Raw genomic sequence first — 13,641 nt, forward strand, 5'->3', positions numbered from 1 at the left:
TTTTCCCCTTGCTGCATTATAGCAGGCTGAAAACATGAATTGGAAGGTTGTCACTATCTGTGAAATCCTGGGCATGCTGGGAACAGCCTGGTTTAGCTGGTGTTAGCTCTGGTGTGTGCAGCAAGCTGAGGGTGACGTACCAGATTGGAGGCTCTTTCCTCTAACTTATACCAGGTCATCTATTTTTATATCAAAACTTGTCCTAATACATGGTTCAGTGTTGTGCCAACCCCACTGGTGGGTCTCTGGTACCAGCCTGAAATGTCTTGATTTGAAATATCATTAAATATATAATACAATATGTAACACATAATATTGTACAATATAATAACATATCTCTGTGTCTGTATATAAATCAGTATCTGCTGGGTTTGATGTACCACCACTCTGCAGGTGCTGCTGTACAAGGAGATGCTGCCTGTCCATACCCCAATACTTGACTCCTGCTCCTGAAGACATTCACCCAGCAGAAATTGAGTGCTTTGGTGAGCCCAGCAAAGCTGCAGCTGTGCCTCTCTCCAGAGCCTTGTCCTGCTGGGTATCTGGCCATGCTCAGATGGTTCTGAACATTAACAGGAAGCCCTGCAGTCCCAGGCTCTGGTAGGAGTTTGCAGTAATCACCAGCCAAAGCACACAATACTGACCTGGAAAAGGTTGGCTGCTGCCCAATGCTCTCACACTGAAGTTTAAGCAGGGTAGGAACCATCTCTGTGGAATAAAAGAGGAGCCTCTCCTGCAGGATGAACCATGACAAAATTGAATATTCCGAGTATTCACACAATTTTAAGACCATGTTTCGGCCCCATAAGAGACAATCCAGCACTCAAACTTTCCTACATCCATGTCTGGCAATCTGAACTGTCAGTTCTTCTTCCAGACTACAAAAAGGAAGTTTCTGGAGTTTGCTCCTCACATCTGAATGCAATGGGGACGAAGAAAGTATATTAGGACACAAGTGATCTCCCAAAAGGGTCAAAGAAGAAAGAATTCCTCTTGAGCCTCCTCACAAAGCTGCCAGGAAGGGAAGGAGACTGGAGAGCCTTTGAGGACAGCCTGGTTTTGCCTTTTCTTAAGTGAGTTAGAAGTCTTTGGTCTACAGTGAGGACAGAAGAAATGATAATAGGAAAATGAAAACTGGAAGAAGTATGTGAAATTAATGTTTTAATTGGAACAAGGCCTTTCAGTCAATTTATTGTTGCCATTTGCATGTGAGACCGTGAAACTACAGTGCTTAGTCTTACATGTCAGCTCCAAGAGCTCAGCTATGGTTTGCAGGTCTGTTATTATTCAATTGCAGTGCAGATAGCTTGGGCAGAGGGAGAGGTTCCACCCCACAGCACATAAAGTTTGTCTTGGTAACTGTGTCCCTGACACAGTGCTGGATTTTGTTATTTTAGGCACACCTCCCCCCCTTCATTACTTTAAAAAGTTTCACAATTATTTCTAGTCCATCATGTTTCATTACACAGTAAAGTATTATTTATTTAAATGGTTTTCAAAGTAACTTATTTCCTGGTACCTGGTTAAAACATGATCATTTCCCTTAATGCTTTCAAGCCATTGAAACTCCAGGATCTGTGTCCGTTTTGGTCACTCTTCAACTGCTCTTTCCACAGCCAGAAGCTGACATTCAGATTGAATTGTAGTACATCTGATCAAGCAAGGGATGTGTTTTGAAGGCAAAGCTCGAAGATTGAGTTGTGTGACTCCACTGGTATTGAAAAAGGGCCCTAAAGTGAGGCTGTGTATTTACCTTGTATTCTTGGGATTGAAGGAGAATAGGCTGGTAAGCAGAAATTAAACAACCATCTTTATTTTTCATTATTTTCTTCTGCTTTGTTTTCTGAAGTTAGATTTCACTCCTTTCCCCCAAAACACATTTTTTGCTAGTCCTAGTATTTATCAGGTACCTAAATCCTTGTATATCATACATGACAACAAATTCTGACTGAAATTTCACCACTAGTTTTAGAGTGGAGAGGGCAGAGGGATTTTCTGCACAATAAGCATGGTTTCTTTAGTCACTGTAGCCACTATGTGCACACTTGTCATAACACCTGAGGATAAAATTTATATACATTGTCACATGGTTTATCTGAAAAAAATATATATTGTTCCAGAAAGAAAGTATATAATGAGGATCAGGGATAGAATTTCACTGAGAAATGTGGTGTAAAAATGCTTCTCATTTTAAATTAAGCTTTCAATGGCAAGTGCTTGGCTTTCAGCAACTCCTCTGAAACCCTTTTAATTGAAGTTCCATGAAAATCTGGGGAGTTCAGCTCAAGTTCAGCTCCCAAACCCATCCTGATTTCATTAAAGATCTGATCTTTCTTTATTTGCCAATAAAATATATATGTAAACGTGTGTGAGTGTGTATAAATCAGTATCTGCTAGATAACTGTTGTTTTGTGTTGTTTTGGGTTTTTTTCTTCCCTAAAGGAACAGTTTTCCTTTTCTTTATGAAGAATGAACTCTGCTCTGTGCATGCAATGGGAGTTGGAGCGAACGATCTGTGGGAGATCCTTCCCACTCCCCCTGCCCCAGGATGGGATTTGGAGCACACAACACCCTTATTGCTTCCCTCTCCTGTTTGGTGTTCTGCAGTGGTTGTGCCAAGCTCACCCTCATGCCCCCGTGGCCTGGGTAAGGACAGGGGAGGCTCAGGATGGTTCCCTTAGTGCAATGGGAACACCATGGTCAGCAAAAACTGGGGATTGAGCTTGCCCTGGTCAGGCCTAGGGTATTGCCATGCTATTTTCATGTCACTCTTTTCTGTCTTCTAAGGCCCAATAAAGGTCTTGATAATTCTTGCTCAGGGCTCATGTCTGGCAGGGATTTCACCTTTTTGAGTTTTTGGTTAGTTCTTTTTCCAGCTGCAGTGGGCAGATATGCCTGCAACAGCACCAAGGGGCTGAGGCTATTTATACCATGGCATATTATCTCTTTGCTAAACCAGTAAAACAGTGAGATGTCATTAAAAATTATATCCATGTATCAGAGGTTTTCAGCTTGGCTATAGGGTCCTTTCAAAGCTGTGAGGTTGGAGAGATTCATTTTGCCCCTTCTGGGCAGAAAACAGCATTCCCATTTCCTTCCATGTCAACTCTGTTGTGTAGATTCCCTTGGGACTGAGAGGAAGGGTCCCTGGGAATTGCTGGTGTTCCTGCTTTTATTTTGTGTGAGACTCCAGATGAAAATGTGTTGAAAACAGTGTAAATCCTGAGCTCCCCAAGGCAGAGAGTTGTGATATACTCAAGCCCTGTGTCAGTCCACTGTGTAGCAGCATGCCAGGCACTCTTCCATTAGATATCACTTGGGTACCCATTTCTCAGTTTCATCCCACTCCTGGAGAAATAACTGCTGTCAGGTTTCTTTTATTTTAATCAATTATTTTATTCTGTTACTATTGCAACTGCTACCTGTTCCACAAGGCTCCTCACAAGCTCTGCACGTTGCTGTCTGCAGTTTCAGTGAATCAGATCTCAGTGTTTCTGATCAGGGTCCAGCTGGAACTACACATCTTTTGTTCATGTATTTAATATACTCAAAATGCACTAAATGACAGTTTATAATATCATTATCAACAGTTAAAGACATTATAACTTCAAGAAATGAAAAGAAAGTGCAGCCATATGTGGAAATGCTTTATTTTCTGCACTTTTAACCCTCACAATAGTTCAGCTGCAAAAATGGGGATAGCAATGAGAAGCAGGGAGAAAATCGTATGTCTGCAAAATCATTTTTCAGCTTTCCGTCCACTGCTGTCATGAAAGAGCACTGAGCTATTTGGATGGTAAATAACAACCAAGAACTAATTTATTTTTCTTCATAAAATTATTTCTAGAATTGGATTCAAATGTGTTCCTTATTACACGGTTTGATAATTCAGTGATGCTTTCCCCCCATAACATACGAGCTGATTTAAACCTTCACTCCAAACAGCCTCGGGCTTATTAAGAACAGTGTGGACTGAGTATGGATTAGGTTTAAAAGTAATAAAAAAGTAGACCTGTTGGTTAGGTGAAAAATTCACTATCAGATTCCTGAGTGCAGCTTTCTTTTCATGTGCAAACTGCATTAAATGAGGCATTTAATTCAACAAATCCATAGTTCTGATCCACCAGAAATAGAGACTGGGTTAGTTCAATTTGTAACAAACGATCTCCATATGATCAAAGTCCTGAGAGCTGATTCCAACATACTGCTTAAATTAGTCTAACACCGAAGTGTTTGGCTCTGGGACAATATTTGGAATGTCTTACCAGAAGAAAAATTCCTCTGCACACATGGTTCCAATATCTGGGAATGCCAACCTTGCTTTTTAATGGGCTGACAGGGAGCCTCCGTGCTAACTTTCTGACTCCAAAAAGTTCTTGTGCTGTCACCCGCAAACCAGCTTGGATAATTTTTCCTTGGCTTCCTTATTAAAGCCTGAATGAAGGGATTGTGTGGCTTTCTTAATGTCACTTGGTCTGCTTGCCATAAATTCAAGCACTCATGATGAAAGCTCCACTTATATTTTGCTGGGAAATGGAATCAAGGAGAATGCACCCTCGTTCACAATAAATAACTGAAGTTGAGTTATTAAGTGTATTTCATATACCGGTGCCTTATTACATCAGCAGTTTAGATAATGGCTTCTAAAAAATATTCCTCTGCTGAAATGTATGACGAGTGAGTTGCACAGAGGATCCCAATGCATGGAACCAAACCAGCAGGCCAGAGCAATAACTTAGGACTGTATTAACAAATATCAAATATTTACATTTTTACATGCTGCTGTCTGTTTTGATTAAGCAACCATAGCAATAACAGCAGTCAGCAGCGAGGGCTGTATTTGCTTGGTTCCTGCCAGGGAATTCTCAGCTGGGATTGTTTGTTTGCATTGTGCAGTGAAGACTCGAGCTGTTTACACTGTAGCTCCAGTTTTAGAGAGTGCTAATTATGCTCTGCTGCTGAGCCCCTCTCCTTCTCAGAGTCTGCTCTTCTGCAAAAATACTTCACACTGGTCTCGAGGAAAGCAATCTGACTCACGGCAGGCAACAAAGGGTGCCCCAGTGCCTTGTAACTTTTTCTTTTAATGTGGTGAGCGTCACTAAATGGGAGTTCATGCCTTTAACTCTGCTTGCTTTTCCTTTTCTTTATTTTTACAAAAAAAAAAAAATTAAATAATGTACGACAGTTTCAAAGTCCTTGGCTGAATTTCCTCTCACAACTTTACTCCTTTTAATGGAACTTATTAACGTGAAATGGGGGGGTGTGTAGCATCTATCTCTCCACATACACAAAGTATGCATATCATTCTTTACCTTTTCCCCCTGTTATTATATGTGCAGTGGGATGTAACAAATTGACACTCACCCAGGAACAGGCAGAGCTGACAGTGAGTAAATGCCCTGATTAGCATAGCATTGTTATAACTTTTCAGTTTCTTCCTGATTAGCTAAAATATGTGTAGCATGGCTATGACACTATTTTTAAATCTGTGTTAAGCATTGCTTGATACTTTATGGGAGAAAGAGGCAGGATGAAGGATGAAAGGCTGGCACTCAGAAATTTAGCAAAACCAACTCTGTTACCATGTTTTCATGGTAACTATACTGAACAGGTGGCTAAGTGAGCCAATTAAACAGACTTTAGAAACAAATTATGATAGTAATTCATTGTCTGGGATCATTGAAATGCACTGTGTGGAATCTGCTCCCCAGAGCAGCCTGAATAATGAAAATCTATTTTTGTATAATTTTATTGTTTTCCTACCAACATGAAAAGGACCTCATCTTTTTTTTTTTTTTTTTTTTAATCTTGGGGGTGGGTGGAGAGGAAAGGGTAGAGAACTTTCTCCAGAATTTTTTTAAAAAAGGGTGTGATTCAGTTAAGAACTCCATATTGTTAACATGTAAGAGCATCTTTAAAAGAAAATAAGGGCTTGCTAATGAAAGATTTTTATTGTTTTAGAAAAGATTTTTTTTTTATGACTTGAAAACCTTCAGTAGTTTTATAGACAAGAATGAGCAAAAGCTCAAAGACCTTCCGACATAAATATTTTGATCAAAAAAAGTGTCTGTCAAAGGCCAGCAAAGAAAGGGTGAAGCATGAGAGGTACCAATTTTGAACCTTTTAGCTTTCAGTGGAGTGCTCCAGAGATGTAGGGGCTTCCCTCTAGTTTTGGGGGGTGATTGTCCAACGATGTGGAGGACAGTGCTCCAAAACATCTGCGTGAGCTGATTCAGCCCTCTCAGCATCAGCTCTTTCCTCTCATTGGCAAAGCTTTAAGGTTAACACAGGCCCTGACAACATTGGGGCTGTAAGTATTAGCCTCCAGTCCTCCAGATCATCTCTTCCTCATGGCCTGGCTCAGTGGTACTCTGGCATTGATTAAAAAATGTGCCAAAGACTGACAACATTATATATGTGTGTAGAGATATACACTCTATATAATATATATATTCAAACAATATTATGTATATATGTATAAATATGTACTATTTATATAAAGAGGAGGGCAATAGTAAATTTCTGCCTTTTTTTTTTTTATTTTGAGGTCTGAGGGTTCTCTGGAATGATCTCAAGCCATTGTATAGCAACAGCTCTGAGTGGCTACATAGGGCTGCATTTGAACCCCTGACCTAGGAACAAAATAAATTACGTGTAGACTGAGGTATGGATATGGTGAGTGACAGAAGAATAGCACTCAAAATGGTGTTCAAGAGATTCTGTATTCATTTAAGTAGTGTAACTGTTTAGCCAATTTATTCATTTGACAAGTTCCTTTCTAACCATCCTAATTCACCATTTAGCCTAAGATGGCCTTCATTAGTTTATTAGATATTCATCGGAAGAGATTTTAGCATAAATACAGTTCCAGAGAGGATTACCACCCAGGGAATCCATTCCTTTAACCTACTTATTCGGCTATCAAGTATTTGTTGAAAAGGACTCGTATTTACTTAGTCTCTTAATGAAGTCTAGAAAAGCTTTTCTGCAAAGGGAATATTGTTTTGTCAAAATTAGCTTACTTAAATAGCTTTCAAAGCAGTCTGAGAACAAAGATTTCAAAGCCACAGCTCCAGCCTAATATTTACTTTTTACACTGTACAGTAGTTTAGACTTGCCAGAAAAAGTGCACTTGTGCTTTTTTGTTTTGTTTTGTTTAAATTTCTCTGCTTCTAGTTGTGAGATATATATGTCATTTCTAGGGGTATGGAACTAATTGAGGAATATGTCCTGCCCTTGTTGAGGTGAACAGGGCAGATAAATAAAAACTCCATTGGACATAAATCTCCTTCACTAACATCAAAGAAACAGGATCCTGCTAAGTGTATTTGTATAATGCAGTAATTTATGCAAAAAGCAGCTTTTGTCAGCAATGCAACAAAGCAGCTTTGATAAATGTCCCCTAATTTATTGTCATGTATCTCAAATCAAAGTAAAACATTTACAGCCTGCATACTGAAGGAACCCAGGCCCAGGGTACTTAAAGGGTTTCTCTCCCTTTCCATCTCCCCCCCTTTAAAAAAAAAAAAGTACAAAAAGCCAAGTTGGGCAAAAGGTTAAAAAGGATTTGTTTTGAATGCTAAGTACTTTATACAAATTATGGGCAAAAAATAATAACGAATCTACTTAAAGAATGACAGAAAAGCCTGTACAAATTCAGATTAAAAAATCCTCTTAGCTTTTCTCTTATGGGTGGTGTCTGACAAATCATAATGGGGATGCTGTAATTGTGTTTTACAGGGACAATTCCAGTTTATCATGTTTCAAAGGAATAAAATGGTGCTTTTAGACAGTGGCTGCTCTTCTCTTCCGATCTCACCCATGGATTCTCCTGAGCAGCCATCTTTCAGATGCATGACACATTCTGGAAATCAGCTCAAGTTAAATTTTGGGGAGAACCTTTATTATTGACTTCAGACAGGAAAATCACACCTTGGTAGAGGACAAGGCCAACAGTGCTAGCAGGTCTGTTCCCACCAAAGGGCTGATGGTATTTGCAAGGTGCAGAAATATTTTGAATTTTCTCTCTACTTCTTGAGAGAATTATTAGGTTGGCTAGTTTGATAAATTCAGGCACGTTGCTTGGTCTTTCAATGCACAAAAGTTTTACAAAGGACCATTATATATATATATTTAAATTTATATATTTTGAATTAATATGGCACTGGTACAGGCTGCCCATAGGAGCTGTGGCTGGCCCATCTTTGGAAGTGTTCATGGTCAGGCTGGATGGGGCTTTGAGCAACCTGGAATAGTGGAAGGTGTCCATGGCAGGGGGTTTAGGACTAGATGATCTTTCAGGTCCCTTCCAAGCCCGGCCATTCAGTGATTGTGCTGCGGCCACGGCCAGCAGCTCAGCCTGTCACCCTCTGTGTGACTCCAGCCACAGGCTGTCACCCTCTGTGTGACTCCAGCCACAGGCTCAGCAATGAGGTCTACAGGGCCCTCTCTGAGGAGATGGGAAGAGAAAAATCAGTGTCAACATGCTCCTCATCCTGCAGAGCTGCTGCTGGGGCAGGGGCTGGACCAGGAAAGGGCTGAAATCAGCTGGCTGGAGGACACCATCCCATGCCTGTCAATCAGATGGTGAAGGAAAACTTCATGGGCTTTTCACTCACCCACAGTGCCTTTCAGTTAAAAAGAGCAAATGTGATATGACTCCTCCTCAAGTCCCTTTGATATTTAGGGAGAGATAAATTAAGTTTTGTTTCAGCTGAGATCTAGCACGGCTCCACATGTCAGTTTGCTTCAGAAGTAGGCAGCATTTTTGTGTTTTTGAGTTAGAAATCTCTGTTTATAATAAAAAAACATACAGCTTCAGGAGTATAATATCCTTTGAGTGGAGTGGTTTCAAAGAGTTTTACAACCCATCTGGAAGACTGACTGCAACTATTAGGCCTGTTCTTTGAGAAAATGCCTTATTCACACGGATAGTAGTATGATTCTGGCATTGCAAGCCAGAGGAATGAAATTTGGAAAGCCAGGCCTGCTGCACCATAAAACAAAGGCATGGAGTTCACTGAGAAAGTGAAAAGGAACAGTTAAAAAACCCCCAAGTTTAATTTTCTTTGTGTAAAAGTTCTATCTGCTGGGAATGAGTCTGCCTCTCCCAGCACCAGCTTGCCTCTTGGAACAGCATAAGTCATCTGTACTACCGAGCAATTAATTCTAATTTCTTATGCATGTGTCTCTTTGTTGCTGTTGCCATTAACACATATTAAGATGGTAAGTTAAATATATAATGATTTAAAAATTAATATCCTAATTGCTACGTATATAATTAAAATTTTGTACAAGTATTTTGCAGGTACAGTCAATGAAATAAGAGCTTTTATGTCAAAAGTGTCAAAAAAGTAGCTTAGCAGAGTTGGCCATGTAAGTACACCACTTGAATGTGTAAAGCTCAAGGAGCTGTGTCCAGGAACAGGGTTTTAAAAAAAAGAACAACCTCTTCTCCCAAAACACACAATTGACCCCATGGAGGAGTCCATCATCATCACAGGGTCAAACAGAATGTGGCACAAGGGTGCCAGCACCCACAGCCTGGGCAGAGCCACTTCAAATAATGCCAGTGCTTTGTATTGACTGGAGTTTGGGAAGAGATTTTATCCCAATACTTTCAAAGCAGAGACAGCTGTGAGTAGCTGCTAAATAGACACAAACTAGAGCTCAGTCCAAAATATGCATGTTCAACATAGTGCCTTAGATACAAGTTGTGCTACAAGACCACAAAAATGAAGAAACCAAAACGTATTAATTATTTGAAATGGAAACACTCCCTTTTTAAGGCAGGCACCCTTTTTAGATGTCTTGAGTGTCACATTGATTTTTTAAATCTCTGAGGTTCCTTTATCTCAGTGCACTTATTTTATGAGAGTTACATTTTGACACATGGTTCTGGTTTATCATGTAATGCTTCAATAAGTAAATGCAAATTATTACTAATGATATTTTTAATTTGAAACACGACTTGGCCAAAATTAAACTTTTCAAGCAAATAAATTAAAAGAGGTGGTTTTTTTTTGGTCTTATTTCACAGATTAGTTTCAGTGTCTGACGCACAAATTTCAAAGAAATTCTCATTTAATATGAGAAGGACAAACAAAAAAATCCAACAAAATCAACACCCCCCTACGCCCCCAATCTTGAATGTGTCATTAAAACCACATGGATTTTAAATTCTTCTTCTTATACAGCAAATTGCATTAACAGATTTTGACCCCAAGACTAAACCAAGTTACATGTGTTACAGGACCAGCATCTCTGCTCTGATCCACAGGGCTGCTCCTGCATATTTAATAAATGCAGCCTACTGATGTAATAGCATCCTGCATATGTCTCATATTAAGGGTATTTTCTTAATAGTAATAGCATTATAAACCTGCCTGCTTTGCTATTGAGTTACCCTATTTAGGATAATTTGCACAGAAAGACTATGCCTGAGCATGTGAACAAGCATATCATTTTATAACACTTAACATAAAACTTAACACTTATCAAAATCAAAGTAAGCTGCCAGTTTGTTTCTAGAACCAGTATTTTTCCATTTAAAAAAAAATCAGTTGTGTTCCTTGAATAATTTATTATTTGTATTTTTGTTTTATTTTCCACATGGAATTGATGAAGAAAAAGTACTTTTTTTCCTAAAGAAAGTTTGGAAGAGGGAAAATTCACACATGGAAAACAAATGAGCATCGGGAACCACTCCTCATAGCTAATGGCTACTTGGTATGTCGCCAGAATTCATATGGATCCTTAAAATCAAGTAAATTATGCCCGCAGTGATAGCTCCCTTTGCTGGAGTCCCACAACAACCACAAATGGTGGAGTGAAGCTGAACTGCCAAGTTTCATTTTTCACCTCCCCATTCCTTTCAATTAAGTAGATTTGTTTGCTGCAGGAGGGCCTATGCATATTTTATGTGCCAGCCCCTCTCTCAGGTGCGCTCACAGCCGCCGTGCCCGGCACGCGTGTCCTCACCCAGCCCCTCTCCCATCCCATCCCATCCCATCCCATCCCATCCCATCCCATCCCATCCCATCCCATCCCATCCCATCCCATCCCATCCCAGCCCATCCCATCCCAGCCCATCCATCCCATCCCATCCCATCCCATCCCATCCATCCCATCCCATCCCATCCCATCCCATCCCATCCCATCCCATCCCATCCCATCCCATCCCATCCCATCCCATCCCATCCCATCCCATCCCATCCCATCCCATCCCATCCCATCCCATCCCATCCCACTCCACTCCCGGCCTTCCTGAGCTGTGCTCCAGGAGGCACAGCTGATCCCTGCCATGGTGCCAAGGCAAAATTCAGGAAGGAACAGCAGCAGTGAAAGCACTCAGACGTGTGCATCTTCTTTAAACAGCCCGCTAAAGGAAAATGGAGAGAATGCCAGTTTTGTATAAAAAAGATGAGTTACTCTCCTGCTCTGTTCTTGTGATAAGAGATCACACACTTCAAATGCCTTATTGAACTCAAGGTTAAGGAACCTGCCACTCATCACACAACAGATTAAATAACTGGTGAATTATGTGCTAGAAAAATTAGAGTGGATTACACAAATATCTGTTAAGGCTATGATAAATATTTATAAACAATCTTCCTTGCAGAACATGTCTCTGTCATTCATTTCACTGCAATGAAAAACCTCGAACAATGGAACTAATGACTACATTGTTCCAAAGTTAAGTAGTATATCTAATAAGGAAAATAATCAAATGAGCCAAATTCTTTATGAACACAACAGTGAAGCAATTAAAATAAATGTGATTTTCCAGATCAAAACTTCTGGCTGTTAATTGCTATGTGGCACCTATCCTAGTCATATGAGTTTCCCTTGCAGCTGTTTTTATTTCATGATACATTTTGAAATCCCAGGAGCCTAGTCCTGGGATCTGCCATACAGACAGTTAGCCTGAAAACCAGGATGCTTATCAAGTGTTTATAATCTGGGTAGATGAACTCTCAAGACAGACCTCTGAGAACAAGCACTTTCTTGCCATTTGCATTTTGTTTGCAATGTGTTTCCAATGAAGATAATTTATTGATGCACACTTGTGGGGCTGCAGCACGTGGGTTCTCTGCCATATGCAGGAGAGCAGAGGATGAGGCGTGAGCAGCAGGAGGTGTTCCTGCCTCCCCCGTGCTGGGGGCTGAGGCCACCACAGATAATGTGGTACGGGGGCTATGATGCACTAAATGCAGACACAGCTCTCTCTATCTGATGGCAGAATTCTCTTGGGCTTTAGTTTTTTGCAGTTTCTGCCATTAATGGGTGTTTGTGTTGAGGGGCAATGGGACAGGAGGGCTGCAGCCTCTGCAGGGGCACTCTATATATCTAACATATAACACATGACCCCCTGAGCTGGAGTGCACATGGAAACCTGGCAGAGTCCAGCCAGTTCATCCTAAGCTGTGTTTCAGTATCTGTGGGTTATTAATGAGATTAAAGAACTCGGTTACAGGCAATGACAAATGCAGTTTGTCCAACATTAAGCAGATATTGGCATCCTAAGGTGCAACTCAGGAGTCAATGAGCTCAGCTATTGAACAAGCTAAAGCCATGAGCAATATGATATTGATTAGACAATGGGTATTGCCTTTACCTGCTCAGTTTTATTGGGTGAGGCTCCATGCCATGTGTTTTTATTGGGAAACTTAAGGAAAATAATTAAAAATGTTGCAAGGAGAGCCTAGCAGCCTTTGTGCTTTTCTTTTTAAAGGCTAAAGATGTCTTGTCTTTTGTCTTTAAAACTGCATATACTCCATCCCCACCTTCCAAAAGATCAAGGGTAATAATAATAACAATAATAATACACTATTCTGGAATTTTTCTACGTGCCTCAAGAGAACTTTAATATTTTTCAGGAAGTGTTTTCTGACAACAGCCACCTCTTCTACTGTTCCTTTTACCCTGCTTGCATTGCCAGAGCTTCTGAGGCCAAGTTAAAATGGTGTCTTTAAATGTGAGGCCTTTGCTGTAGAAAACACTTTTGCTAACCAAAACCAGGTAGTATTCAGCTATCCTTCACAGCCTGCAATTTCCCCTGCTCTGTGCAATTCCTGCTTTCCCCTTGCTGTTTCCAGGCAGTGCCAATGCCAGAATTTAGTTTTGCTTTGCAGGTAATAGGAATTGGTTAAAACTTGAGCTTTAGGTCAAATTAGTTTCACTTCAAACTGTGATGCTGGACAGTGTGTGTGGTGCCAGTGTGGGTCCAGCTGTTTCCTGGGTGGCTTTTGGGCCATGTCTCCCAATCTGCCCAGCCTGGTTGGGCAACACCCAGGGCTCTCCCACCTCTCAGGGATCTGCTTAGGTCAGGACCCCAGGTAGCCTCAAACCCCAACTAAAACACTTCTGTCGTGGAGGCCAATGAGATACTTCAGTTATCTTTACATTCTTCTTAATTCTGGATCCTGACTTGATGAGCTCACCCACGACCCTCTGGGGGAAAGGAAGGCAGGGATATAGCAATAGCATCCCTGCAGAAAATGTCCTCTTATGCTCTTTTTCCCATCATTTGCATACCCTTTCTCTGAGGTTTTTTTTTTTTCTTTTAATCCCACAGCACTATCATGTTTGCCAGCCCCAACATCACGTTCTTCTCTTTCATCAGAAGACTGACTCATAGCA

At 40.6% G+C, this 13,641-nt stretch overlaps 1 long non-coding RNA gene across 1 annotated transcript; it reads left to right on the top strand.

Annotated features, from left to right (window-relative positions):
* Positions 1–1,579: 1,579 nt before the first annotated feature.
* Positions 1,580–11,010, top strand: LOC127060038 (uncharacterized). Its single transcript, XR_007778568.1, has 3 exons — positions 1,580–1,786; positions 2,443–2,646; positions 10,627–11,010. It is a non-coding gene; the product is annotated as an uncharacterized LOC127060038 (long non-coding RNA).
* Positions 11,011–13,641: the final 2,631 nt, after the last annotated feature.

The sequence above is a fragment of the Serinus canaria genome, chromosome 11, assembly GCF_022539315.1.
Source record: "Serinus canaria isolate serCan28SL12 chromosome 11, serCan2020, whole genome shotgun sequence".
In the NCBI taxonomy this organism is placed as follows: Eukaryota; Metazoa; Chordata; class Aves; order Passeriformes; family Fringillidae; genus Serinus; species Serinus canaria.